Below are 14630 nucleotides of genomic sequence, written 5' to 3'. Positions count from 1 at the left end.
TCTGGGAACTTTTCTTTCTTCTTTGGGAGGGAAATAGTCAACGATCATAAATACCTTTGCTGATATGAATTTTATGGTTACATTTCTACTCTAATTAAATGCCAGAACCTGTAGGTTTTATAATATTTTCTTTTCAAAACTTCACATTGCTTTTACTCAGTAGTCTCATTTTGGAAAGAGGTGGCTATTAGCACTTCCTAATATATTTAGATATTTAGACTGATGAAAAATATGTTTAGATTCATATAACTGATATAGAAAATGTTCTATATTTTCTAAAGGTTGAATTTCATTAGGTACAACCTGAAGTATAACGTATTTATTTCAAAATTCCTGATGTTTCTTAGGCAGGTGAAGAAGGTGTCATATTTTAACAAATGGTTTAGAAAGGATTGCTGTTTGTTTTAGTAAAAGTGTTCAAGTTCTGTTTAGCTTTTTATATCTCATATTCATCAGTGAGTGGATGATGAATAACACAGCCCAGGAAATAGAAATATACATTCTGTTTCATTTGAAAGCACAAATCAAAACCTACCAACCAGCCATAAAAAAAAAATCTTAAATCAAACATGACAATATAATCTAATATTGTATCATAATATTTTTTCTATTTATCCATTTTCTGGTTCACTAACTCCTTCCTTTTTCCTTTGTGTTCTATTGTCAGTCCCACCCAATGGATTCTTAAATTTCAGTTGTTTGACTTTTTATAGAATTTGCATTTCTTCCTTTTTTTATAATTGTATTTATCTTATGAGACTCCCTATGTGTTAACTCATCCAGGCTATGTTTTTGTTCAGTTCTTTGAACTGAACTGAATATAGCTGCTTTAAATACTCTGCTAAAACCAATATCGAGGCCACCTAAGGGGAAGTTTTTATTGTTTTTCTCTTGATCATGGGTCCCATTTTCCTGTTTCTTTGCCTATCTAGCAATTATTGATTTTACAGTGGACATTAAAAATTTCAAGTTATAGGAATCCTGAGTCTTGTGGAACAATTTTTATTTTAATGTTAATTTTTATTCTAGTAGATGAATTTATTTCCTTGAATTTGCTGGGGATGATTTTACACTTTGTTAGGATGGATCCCTGGAAAGCCCAGTGTGGTTTCCCCAGCACTTTTAACTTGATGAGCTTCCACGTCTAGTTTGGTCTCTCCTGTGGATTTTGTTGGGGCTTGATTGGGGCTTTGTTAGGTTAAGTCTGCAGTAGTCCTTCTAGGACTTTGTACTTATTCCTAAGTAATGGGACTTCTGATGTCTTAGCTGGATCCCTGGAATGTTAACCAGGTCTCTTCTCTGGCTGGGCTGTAACTCCCGTGTCCTCCAGCACTGCTTGACTTCTAACAACTCCATTGCACTCCCTGTAGCAGCTGCTCTCTAGAAAGCCTTGATAGTCTTGTCCTGCATGTGTGCAGTCCAGACGTTACTCAAAAACTTGTGGGGGATCCCTGTGTGCACCCCTCCACAGCTCTTTCCTTTACAGTGCCCTGTCTGGAGATTCCAGTCACTTCAGGAGACCCAGACTCAGCTCTGCCTTCCGGGCTTGTCAGGACTGCCGTGGACTCTAACTCGTTGCCAGCACTCAGGAAATCATCCCTTAACTGGGATCTGGATGGTCACAGTTACCTCTTCTCTTCTCACTGGGATTTTAGTCTTATGCTACCCATTGTGCAATGCCTGAAAAACACTGCCTCCTGGTTTTATAACTGTTTACATTAAACAACTATTTGGAACTAATTACTGTGATATGGCTTGAAGCAGAAGTTTCTCTGATGCTTTTAATTTTGGGTAGGCTATGTAAGAGGCTCCACTAATTTCCCTATCTAGCCATTTCCAGAGATGTTTCAATAAATAGTAAAAGATAGTTTGAGTCCCATGTGTTCGTCAGTCCTTTTTAATGTATTTTCCAATAGCTTTAGATCCCTGGCAGAGAGGAGAGGTGAAGAACTGGTGCCCCAGACCTCTCAAGGGGCTGGGATGAACATGGACCCTAGCACTTGTGAATAATACCATGTGAGGAGAACGAGGTACTTGGTGTTCAGGGACATGGGATTTGTTTTAACAAGTCTTCCACAATGAATGGCTTTAAAAGGGCCAGGTCCCAGCATCTAAGACATTAATTATGGCTCCTTTCTATAGTTGAAGGGACACAGCTGTGTTTAAAAGAAAGCTTGGCTTATCTAGGACCTTAGAATAAGTGAACAGAGACCTGGCTTTAAGCGGAGATAGCCCGTTCTCTCCTGGGGCTAAGATGAGCTGTTCTGGCCTATAAACTGGAGGCAACCTCAGCCCTGTGGAGGCTTTTCCAGCCCATGTAGAGAAGGATGGGTGGCAGCACTGTGGTTTTAAATGAGGGCTATTTCCTGGTCCCTTCCTTCCTATGAGGTCAGGGGTGAGCAGCAAGTCCTTGGTCTCTGGGCAGTTCAGCCCTCCCTGGACTCAGGAAAGGTCTAGACCTATACAGTAATCCTACTTGTGGGTAGTCTAGGGGTGGGTATGTGACTCCATTCTGGCCAGTGAGCTATAAGGGAAAGACTTTGAGGGAGCTTCCTTCTCTAAAGAAAAGCCAGGGCCCCATGAAGAGAGTCTTTAAACTTCTCTGTACTTGGGACTCTAGTGAAAGGATGTGAAACCTTGAGATGTTGAATCATGTAGCAACTGTAAGGCATCCGTGAAGAAGGCTGAGAGTGAAGAGTGATGGCCACAAAGTTAGCAGGAGCTTGGACTGGTGCTCCAGAGTTCTTGCTGTGTGTGAAAAAAAGGTCCCCTTCTTTGTTTAAGTCATCAGTAGTGAGGCTTTCTTGTACCAGCAGCTGCTCCTAACTAAGCTGCTGGGGTGTCTATAAGGATGAGAAAGAGAAAAGAAGGGGCACCAGCTGCTTTTAAAGGCAGGACAAGGAGGGAGTGGACTATTCTGTAGTTACCACGTCAGAGGGAGTGCTCGTGGCTGCTTTAATAAAGGTAAAAACCACTAAAAGAAGTAAAAAAAAGTTTGATAAAAACCTTGGAGAATTCAAATTACAAGCCATGTATATGTTTTCAAAAGTTTACTAGGACCAATAATGTGATGGGAAGAATCTTTCAAATTACTCATTTAATTAGTAATATGAAAATAAGCAAAACCATTTTCTTGGGTGCTATTCAGTGAGGGTAGGTGAGATGATACATTTGGAGAAGACCTAGGATAGGGAAAAGAATTTCAGTGTCCAGGTTGTGTCATAAATTTAAGGCTGTTGTGACTGAACAGGAATATGCATAATAAATTCTCTTTTGGGCTCCATGAAATAGATGTACTGAGAATCTAGGTTTTATAACAGTAGCACATATGTCAGGAATAGCTTCAGATTTCTGTACCTCTTGGTAGGAATAGCTGCTCCCCTTTGCTTGTGTCCTGAGAAGCCAGACTGTTTCCTAGCAACATCTAGTTTTATTTGCAGAACAGAGAGATGGTCTCTATAGAAATAAGTCCCGAAGGGGAAGGATTTGGGTGGAACACTGCTCTGGCAAGGTGTGGCTTACTGACATACACTGCATTGTAATTGTTTCTCTTGGCTTATATTTTCTTACTCTCTAGAAATGTGAATTTTGTTTTTTGTTGGCTAATGGGTAATAATGTTGTGCATTGTACAACTCACTCCAGATGACTTTTAACACTACAAATCTGAAGGGAAAATACATCCTCACAGATGAGCAAAATAAATCTTTAGACATTTAAGGTAGTTCACAGGTCCTACTGGGAACGCAAAGAAAAACTGAAAATATCAAAGCACCGTTTGAGGAAACTTTTGGTGTGAATATCATTCTCAAAACAGATGCTAATTATACGTTTTTCCCTAGAAAGTCTCATGTACACTCGGAGACTTCCAGAGATGATTTTAATGTAGCTGTATCCCTGAATCTTCAGATTACAATAATGAATACCTTACACATAGTTGTCAGAAATCAGTAGGTTTATAATTTATTGTTGGTCTCCAAAATTAAAATTGACCACTTACAAGTTGAACAGTGCTACTCACTGCCTCCTCCTAAATTCTCTAAATAAAAAAAGACAAAGGCTCATCTTGTGCAGAAACACTTAAAAGTACCCAACACAAATAGTTTTCTATGAAAAGTGAAATGGACACCATTTAAAGAGGAGGCAGAGCTTATTAAATTTGTGTCAGGCCCACTATCTAATTTCCCCTATCTTTTGTCTTGTGCTGATTTTTCTGGCCACTCAAAAGAAAAACACTTCTAAAGGTTTATTTTGTCATTCTACCTTTGCAGGCAACTTCAGGTACCTGAGCAGAGCTAGGAAAATGCACGTTATGAAAGAGGCGTAAACTGTGCTGCTGTACACCAGTGTTACTCAAAATGCTGGTTTGTTTCTCATCTATGACTAGATAAGCTTTCCCTAGAATGTAAATCAATGTACTGCATCCTTCATGGAAAAAAATCTTGCTATTAAAAAAAAATTTATCTGAACTGAATCATCGGCTTATTGATGTAGGTATTTCATATTCTGGCTCAAGCTTCTCATCTTGTCATGGGCCAGTAACAAAGTTTACCAGCATTTGTGTGGACTACACTTTGAGTATACCTCTCAGTGTCCGTATGTTGATTCTGTCTTCAAAGATAAATAGCAGAACAACTTTATTGACTTTTTCTTACATGAATTCTGTATTATGATGTTTTTCATGTATTTTTTGCATTTGGCTGGTAAAATAAAGTAGGATTGCAATAGTTGGGCTCTGCATTAGGATTGTGTATGTTAGAACTCTAAGATCCCAAAGTTTCAGGTTGAGAATGGTGATACCCCACAGCTAGTTGGAGGCAGTCAAGGTAGGAGCTTAAGTATTTTGTGTCCTAGTCTTCATTTTCTTCTCCTTTGTGTTGAAAAATGTAGTCCAGTATTTTCCTACCTTTAGTTGTTTTCTCAGCACCTTCTTGATTTTTGCAACATTGGATTATCATCTGTACTATTGATATTCTTCTTTAAACCACCTGATTAAAATAGTTTATCTACCCTGGCCTTGTTCTAAGGAGTAAGGCCTGGGAAAGGTTTGCTGTAGTGTATTTCTTTCTAACATGCATTAACTATTAAAAAAAACCCCAACTTTTCCTATGAACCCCCCAAGGTGATCACATGCAGCATACTTTGAGAAATCCTAGGATTATCAGTGGTTAAAAGCATAGGTTCTACAGTCAGACAGACTAGTAAATTTGAATCCACTTACCAGATTGGATAAGTTATGTAATTTTTTTAAATTGCTCTTTTTTTATCTGTAAAAAAGACTAAGAAAAGTACCAATATGAGAATCAAATAAGGTAATGTGTATCTCTCAACAAGATGCCTGGGCTCATTGGAAGGTCCTGCTGATTGTAAGCTGTCACCACTATTTTGCCTACTGTTAATAATAATAAAATAATTTTGATAGTCTGAAGCTGCAGCACAAATTTATCCACTGAGTGAATCCACAAGAAGGGATTTCCTGATTAAAGTGATACACCAGGTCACTTCTGCTTCCAGAAAAAAAAAGTCCATACCTTTGAAACAGAGCTTGAGAAATTATATAAAGCACTTAGACTATTATTGTGCTAAATAATACAGTATTTTAATTTGTGTATTATGTACATACATGCTTTCCAAGGTGATGGGAAAGCTGTAGTTTAATCTGAATTAAATTCAATAAAATGGAACAAAGAATGTATTAGGTGTTTAGTTTCCAGAATAGCTATCAAATATAATTGTGTGTTCTGAAGTTCTTTTGGTATTTTTATGTGATTACTGCCAGAGAAAAGTTAATTTTAGGTAATGTCTTTAAATTAAAAAAAATGCTCTTAGAAAATAAGAGCTTTGAACATGAAATTGTTTCTTGAAACAACTTAACTCTACTTTTTGTTACCTAGTTGTATTAGGATAGGTCAGATTATACCGTAGTAATTAACTAATCCTGAATCCTCAGTGATTACTAGAACAAAAGATGATTTATTGCTAATGCTAGTCCAGTGTGGGTTGGCAGAGTGTTTGCTTTGTATTATCATATAATATGCAGGCTCACTACCTTGCTGATTTTTGCCATATTGGATTATTAAAGCCTCAACCATCTTACTATTATACCATGTGGAACACATGACCTTCTCAGGCAGGTATGAAGGGAAGAGAGGACTGGAGACTCTTACACCAGCTCTTAAATGTTTGGCTTCAAGGTAACACACTGCATCTGCTCAGAGGCCATTGTTCAGCATGAGTCCCATGATCTGCTTAACTGCAAGAGGAGGACTGGGAAATAAAACCTCTTTGCTGTTAGTTAGCAGCCAATATCTCTGCCGTAGTAGAGGTGTCTTGCTAACAATGTATCTGATCTTCTGCTCTGTTGTAAAGCCTAAGACATCTGTGTATTGAGACTGCAAGAATAGATACTAGGGGTTAGAAAGTATCCGACTGTATGAGAGGACATACCCAGGGCAGGACCAAGGACAGTGTCTGACATTATGGATGCACAACAGCAACTGATAGAATCTTAATTCCAGCATTGCATTGGCATTTCAAACCCATCACAGATCTTCCTTTTAATATGCATGGTGAAGATTTGGTTCACAGAGAATTCCATGTGTTCAAAATGGTTAAGGAAGACTTCTCTGGACATTAGGTAGGTTTTAAAAAATTAATGTAGCTCAGTGCATCCAAAGAAACTTTAGTATATCTTATCCCCTAACATACTGGTTGAAAGCAATTCTTGAAATAGGCATTCTTCAGTTCATAAATTGGGATGGTTTTTATTTTCTATCCAGTTAGTCTATAAATCTTACTTGAGTTTTTTTTCCATGCTTATTCTGTCACTTTTCCTTAAAGGAGGCTTGTAAAGATGCCATAATTAGTCAATGTTAAATAATTGTAAATATTTCTTGTTGTAGTTGAAGATATCATTGGCATGAGGTTTAGAAATTCTTCATTCTAATAAAACCCTTTACCAACCCGCAAAGTAATTGCTTGCCACACATACTAATTTTGTAGTGTTTGTTGTAATTGGCTTTTCATACTTTCTTAAGGGTTCTCTTTTCTCCACATCTTCAACAGCACTGGATATTTTTTGTCTTCTTGATATTATCTATTGTGACAGGTGCAAGGTGATATCTCTCTGTTGTTTTGATATACATTTCCCTGATGATTAAAGATGGTCAGCATCTTTTCATGTACCTGCTGCTCTTTGGAAAAATACCTATTCAGATCTGCTTACTTTTTAATTGGATTGTTAGAGTTTTCCTATTGAGTTGTATGAGTTCTTTACATACGTGGGATATTGGCCAATCATCAGGTACATGATTTGCAAATATTTTCTCCAATTTGGGAGGTTGCCTTTTCTGTGCAGAAAGTTTTCAGTTTCATGTAGTCCCACTTGTTTAATTTTGCTTTTGGTGTCAGATTGAAAAAATCAACACCAAGATCTATGTCAAGGAGCTTATTGCCCGTGTTTTCTTCTTGGACTTCTGTGGTTTCAGGACTTACATTCAAGTCTTTAATACATTTTAAGGTAGTTTTTGTGTTTGGTGTAATAAAGTGGTTGAGTTTCACTTTTTGCATGTGTCTGTGCAGTTTCCCCAATACCATTTATTGAAGAGCCTGTCCTTTTCTGACTGCATATTCTTGGCTCCTTTGTCATATAGTAATTAACCATATATGTATAGGCTTAGTCCTGGGTTCTCTGTTCTGTTACATTGATCTGTATGTCTGTTTTTATGCCAATACCATACTGTTTTGATCACTATAGCTTTGTAATATAGTTTGAAATCAAGGAACATGATACCTCCAGTTTTGTTGTTCTTTCTCCAGATTGATTTGACTATTCAGGGTCTTTCGTGGTTCTATACAAATTTAGGATTATTTTTTCTATTTCTGTGAGAAAGCTTTTGGAATTTTGATAGGGATTGCACTGAATCTATAGATTGCCTTGGGAGGAATGGATATTTAAGCAAGATTAATTCTTCTAGTCTCTGAGCAAGAATGTCTTTCCATTTAGTTGTGTTTTCTTCTATTTCTTTCATTAATAGCTTACAGTTTCAATATACAGGTCTTTCACTTTATTGGGTAAATTTATTCCTTGGTATTTTATTCTTTTTGTTACAAATGTGAATTACAAATTATAAATGTAAATTGCAATTCTTCTGATAACTTTTCCAGGTACAGTATTCTTGCTTGGAGGTTTTTCCTTTCAGCCCTTGAATATGTATTCATTTTAAACCAGCATTTTGCCAACAGTCTTTGAGTTATAGTAAACCTTTTAAAATCAAAGTCATTATATTAATTTTTGTCAGTTGTTTCCCATAGCCTGGCTGATATTATTGTTGAATCTTTGAATAAATACAGACTCCACAAAAGTGCAAACTTTATATGTACTTCAGAGGAACTGTATAGAGCAATTCATATTTTCAGTCTATTTTAAGTTGTGGGTACCAGAGGGTTGTAACTCAAATTTAAAGGTGACATAAAGAAATTCTTGCCTCTAAGACTTTTTGTTTTACCTTTTGTGCATATTTTCTTTAAATTAAGAATTTTTAAAATCCCACTCTATGCATACTCAATGGGAAAGTCTGATATTTCTTTTCTTATATCAAAATTTATAAAACAATAATTAAATACTATAAATGGTCATATTTTCTCAGCTTACATGGTTTGTAAAGTCATTATGAGAACCACATTAATGCCTGAATTACAAAGCTTGAACTAGGTAGAATCTAGTGGACCAATTAAACTCAGCAGTGGGTCATAGAGTGGCTTGAAGTGGGACACATCTGAATGAGATTCTGGCTCTGCCACTTGGTTGGTGCTTGGGAGTTATTTAATCCTTCTTAGCCTCAGTTTCTTCATGTACAAAATGAGAACAATACTGACTCTACAAAACTGCAAGGAAGATGAAACAAGATAACATTTGTGAAGTATATGCATAGGCTGTTCCTTCATAGGAAGTAACTACCACAGTACCCCCAAACATTTGTTGAGAGTCTACTGTTTGTCTGTCACTAGGCAATGGGATACAAACATCGATCAGCTCACATATTAGTAGGGTGATATGTATGTAGGAAGGAAATAATCGTAATGTACTGTGTTCAGGACAATATTACAGAGGCCCTGAGAGCATGGAGAAGGAAGTTTAGTGCCTGAGGTGGGTTCAGGGATAGGAAGGGTGTATAGAAGGGGCTTCACCAAGAAGGTGATGTTTGGACTTGCCATAAAGAAGTTTTGGGTGTTCACATGAGAAGATGTTATTCTAGGAGGTGGGAATTACATATGCACATACCAAGTCTTTCTCATGAGGGGCTTGCATGTGCTCTTCTTGAAGATTGCACCTCTTGTCCTCATCATCCTTCCTACCTGGCTGACTCCTGTGTATCCTTTTAGATAGGATTGAGAAGTCACCCACTCCATGAATTACCCTCTAACTCTTCCAGGCAATTGGCCCATTTTCCTGCTCCTTTAGGAATTTTTTCATATCACTATTTCAGTGCTGTGTTTTTCATATCACACTGTGTTATAATTTGTCTTTTTCCATTTTTGTCTCTCCAGTTGCACTCTTAACTCTTTAACTGTGTTCTCTTCATGCTGTATCCTGAGCACCTTACCCAGCTCTCTGGGCTATATACTAACCATGCAGATTAACTAATTTCATTAAAGAGTAAGTTTTAGGCTATAGCAATTATGACATAAAACTAAGTACTTTTTTATTAAAGATTATTTCACGTTATGTAGTTTTCTCCTAATAATTTTGTTCAACAGATTATTTTTGTGTTCATTCATTCATTTGTTCAACAATATTAGGACTTCTTTATATACCAGGTATCTGAAAGAATTTAAAAAATATCATCTATATTTAGGATCACAGTTAATTTTTTTTCTAATTATAGTACTGTATATTGGCCTTTATTTCCTGTTTCTTTGCCCATGAATTCTATCTTCTATATGGAAAGCATTGGGTATTTAAGTAGAGATACATTCATTCCTTGAATTCAGTGTGGGTACTGCTTTATAGTCTCATTTTTTTAGACCTTTCTTTCTTGTTTCTTGTTTAACTTTTATGCATCTGCTATAAGCAGTCATAGACATTTTTCTGAAAGTTGTTTTTAGTTTAGTATGAAGAATATCTGTAGTGTTTTTGACATCCTGAAATATGTATATTTATAGTTACAATATAATTATATAATTATTATATCTCTAGTATGAACAAGTGCTATTATGAAATTATTGATGGATTATAGAATGATCATCCTTTTACTCTATAAAAATAAGTACTCCTTTTTTGGCGACTATAATTATAGCACTAAGCTATAATATTAGAAACTAATATGTTACTGAAAAACCTAAAAAAAAGAAACCTGGAAATTTTCAGCTGAGAATTTACACTATTAAATAATAGTATTCTAAATGTTCATTACATATCTTTTTAAAGCATCCCGATAAATAGTTTTTTTCTTTAAATGTATGTCTGTAGCATATTTTTGTTATGATAAAACATTCCTTGTGAAAAGGAAAACATTAAGAATTTAGTGAACATCTGGAGGAGGTTAAATTCTTAGTTTTGGGCTGCGTGACAGACATTTTTCCTCTGCCCTCTTCAAATGCTGAAACCTGTCATTCCTGAGCCATTCCAAGGAGATAAACAGGGTGAACTGTGCTGTGCACATGACCTGTTATAACTGCTGATTTGAGCAGGGTTACAGGTCAGCATATGTCAGGGAATAGGATTTTCTGGCCCATCACGTGATTCATTTGTCTGAATGGAGCACCTGAATTCTTTTAAACTCATCATTATTATTACTTGTAAGTCTTTCTAACTATAGCAATACTGTTAAGATAAGCAGCATTATCATTTTTGCAATATGATGCTATTGACCGGAACCTCCAGAATTCCTCATTTTATGTCAGTTTCACTCAGATGTAAGGAAATTATTTATTTAAGGAAATTGAATGCTGGTAGCAAAGTACTATATTATTCATCATTTGGAATCATTAAATATATTATCCATCTGTTGAAGTTTATTTTAAAACTTAGAGTCATAAAGGTTTTAAATTTAGAAACAAAATTAGTAATCATTTACTCCACAGACTGCATCAAATGAGAAACTGAGCCCAGAAGGATTAAGTAATATGCCCATAGTTGTTCAGTAAAAAGGTCAGACAAAATACAGTGTTTAATAAGGATTTCCTCCAGTGGAGTTGCTTTTTAAAGGGAGTTAGTGCTAAAGCCAATCCCTACAGTTCTTTAATTTTTGAGTATCAAAATGAAAAAACCCACAGGAAGGCAATATGACTTGAGTTCAACACAGCCAGTTCTTCTTCCAATACTGAAACAGACTCCTGTCTTAGATTGAGTACCTGTTTACGGACTTTTTAAAATTAAAAACAAAAACAAAACCCCAAACCCTATCTTTTAAAACAAAAATTCCACTCAGCCTGGTAGGCTGCTTGCAAGAACTGCGTCTTTCACACTCCCTCTAGGGGCACACTCTTGGGGTCTGGACGGGTTCCCACGGTAGCTGAATTGGTCTTGTCCTCATTCTCACCCCTTGCACCCCGTGAGCTTGGGTGGTTACACCAGGATATGTTAAATGGGCATTTGCTGTGCCTCCCCTGAGCATCATGTCATCTTTGAAGGTTCAGTGGAGTATTTTGAGTTAGTTCCTTGAAGAGAGGCTCAGATATTTATTTTATTTATTACTTTTTTATTAGTTTTTATAGCACTGTCTAAAATACCCCTCCCCCATGCTTATTTTCTGTTCATCTGAGCAATATGTCAGTGAAAGAGTTATTTTAGAGCCATCACAGTTCTACAGGTGACTTCTCCTGTCAGATCCACAGAAACCCTTTTTGTTCTGTTATTCCTTTCCAACGCAGCACCCCAGGCCTTGGGATTTTAGATCCATAGGTTTGAGTGCATATAATAATTGAGAATAGGAAAGGCCGAGATGATCTAATATAATTGTTTAGGGTAAAAAATTCTTTTGTCATCAAGTAACAAGCTTTCATCTTTCTCTAAACTGTAGTTGATAGAATTTATTGTTTTGTAAAGGCATAAATGTCCATGCACCAAAATGCTTCAGGTATTCTTCAAACATCTGAAATATTTCAAAATTTCTTCAATATTTCTATTAAGAAAAGGATACGAAGAAATAAACATTGTGTACAGAGAATTCTTATTTGTAATAGGTTACAATAGGACCCTTCTATCCCTACTATTTGCCAAAACCACACACTTGCAAGTCAACAATAACTCTTAAAGTCCAACACCAGACCTTTGGTTCGCCACCCCAGCCTTAGAGGCTGCCTGTTGCCTGTCTTGCTGAGGCTGCTTCTTCATTGGCTGTCGCACTGCCTTGGCTCCCCCAGGTTTTCTGGCCATTAGTCTTTTCCTATTTACTGAAACTCCTTTCTTTCCTTATCCTCAGATTCTTCAGGCTTTACTATGAATCGCTTCTTTTTAATACCTCTCTCCTTCAGTGAGTTCATTCTTGCCCAGTCTTTAGCCATTCTAAGCAGAAGGCTTCATTTCTAAACCAGGGGGACTGGTGCCATCCCTTCCTGGCTTGCGAGAGCCAATTCTGCACATCTCTTCCCCACTCTGCATTCAAGGCTCTCATGTTGGTGGCATGAAGTCAGCTGTGATGAAAGCATGTACAACACAGAAGGGGGTAAACACTGCAAATCTTGGCTGCCGCTGCCCTCAGCTAGCGCAGAGCCAGTTTGTCAGCTAACCACTATCTAGTCCCAGCTTCAGTCTAAAGCTCCCCAAATAATTTCTCTCTGAATATCCTACTCATTCCTCAAACTCTGCTCATTCAAAACAAATCGACTGACATGCCAAACCAGTACTTTTTATTTTCCTTATTTGTGTTAGTGGCAATGCCGTATTTTTAGTCTCTCAGGCTTGTAAGCCTTGCCCCAGGTTTTTACTCTGACCCCACTCCCAACTTGAGCATCTGATCTGGTACTAAGTGATTGTAAGATTTAAGTTAGCATTGTTTCCTGCCACTGTTACTTCATTATTAGCTTCCTAAGTTATCTCCTTAGTCTGACATACTCTAGTCCAAGCCTTGTTCCATATGACTGCCAAACATTTAATAAGTAAGTTTGTTTTTGCCAGGCCTTAAGCTAAATGCTTTAACATCTCTTACCTTTTTTAACCCTTAAAATAACCTTATGCAGTAGTGTATCAGTTAGGATTGTCAGGGACTGAAAACAAACCAATGTAGGGCTTCCGTGGACCAGTAACTGTGGCCAGGAGAGTGGTATGTGCAAATTACCCTGTGAACCGACAAGGCCTACCTGGAGATAGGGGCGAGGTCAGTGTCATACAAGCTACCCTGCTGAAAATGGTGAGAAAGGCGGATGCCATGCAACACAACAAACGTCTCATTTAGGCAGTTATTAGTAACTTAATTTTATTGCCAAAATAATACACCCAAGAGTGAATTAACTTTTCTAAGGTGTTTTCATTTAGGATAAGGAGGAGCTGACATTTTCCAGACTTGAAGCTTCTGCTGTTCACTAGCCTTTGTCATAAACCTTCTCTGACTTACGTAGTAGAGGCAAGTGGTAAAGTGTTAGGCTATGAAGTTGGGTATATATGTGTTTGTATCTCTACTTTGCCACTTGCTTCCTGTGTGACACTGGCCCAGTTATTTACAGTCTCTGATAACAATATCAATCTAATAGGAAATAATAAAAACCCTCAGGTGGATTTTAATGCACACATATAAAGTGTTTGGTACAAGACTTAGCTTAGTAAGAGTACAAAAAATGTTGATTATGATGATGATGATGATAATGCTGCTGTGTATTTCAGCAGGCAAAGAACCTATATTTTTACTTCTATTTGCTGTACTGGCAAATAGAGCCCATTACTTTTGGATAAGTATTTATTGAGTTAAAAAAAAGAACTAAATACTATATGTAGGAAATTATGATGATGGAAATTTTACTTCAAGGATTCATAACATCATTAAATTGCAAGGATGATAAAATGCAGCTCATCCTGGATCAGTTCCAGCTGAGGCCCTGAGTGAAAGGTGACAGCCGCCACCACATTCCAGGGTGAGATGCTTGGCCACCCAAGCAGGGCTTGGGGAAGAGCGGTTCCAGAATGATCCTCATGACCCTTACCTGATCACCCAGGTGAGGGAGGAGTTGTTGGTTGGATGGGGGATTTCTTTGGGGTCACTTTCGGGGTGCAGGGGAGCCCATTCTCTCTGTCTAACACATACATGCTGGAGAGAATCAGGGTACTCCCCTCCACCTCAGGTCAGCTGAGAGGAATGCCAGGGGAGCTGCTCCAGGGCTCTGTGAGTGCCCTCTGCAGTGTGAGGGACACCAGTGGACTGGAGTCGGACCCGCACGTGAGGACTCTAAAACTGAGCAGCTGCCACTAGAACACAGAGTAAGGAGGGCTTGCTGGCAATGGCCCGCACTGCCTGAGCTGGGACAAGAATGCATGTTTTGTGTGGATGAATTATTGTTACTCCTGCTCCAGAAAACTACCTGGAGATGCTCATGTTACTCAGGGGCCACCCAGAGGAACAGAACAGAAGACCTTGGCAGAAAGAGGCTGAGTGTGAAGGAGTCTGAGTGTGCTTCTGAAGTTCCAGTGTCTCAGGGG

General features: G+C 37.6%; 1 protein-coding gene across 4 annotated transcripts in view; it reads left to right on the top strand.

Annotated features, from left to right (window-relative positions):
- HECW2 (HECT, C2 and WW domain containing E3 ubiquitin protein ligase 2) overlaps nt 1–14630 on the top strand; it is a 344914-nt gene that overhangs the window by 135536 nt on the left and 194748 nt on the right. The gene's annotated exons all lie outside the window — the stretch shown is intronic.

Source organism: Manis javanica, chromosome 12 (assembly GCF_040802235.1).
Source record: "Manis javanica isolate MJ-LG chromosome 12, MJ_LKY, whole genome shotgun sequence".
In the NCBI taxonomy this organism is placed as follows: Eukaryota; Metazoa; Chordata; class Mammalia; order Pholidota; family Manidae; genus Manis; species Manis javanica.
Note: the sequence above shows the minus strand (reverse complement) of the source record. Positions and strands in the feature narration are given on the sequence as shown.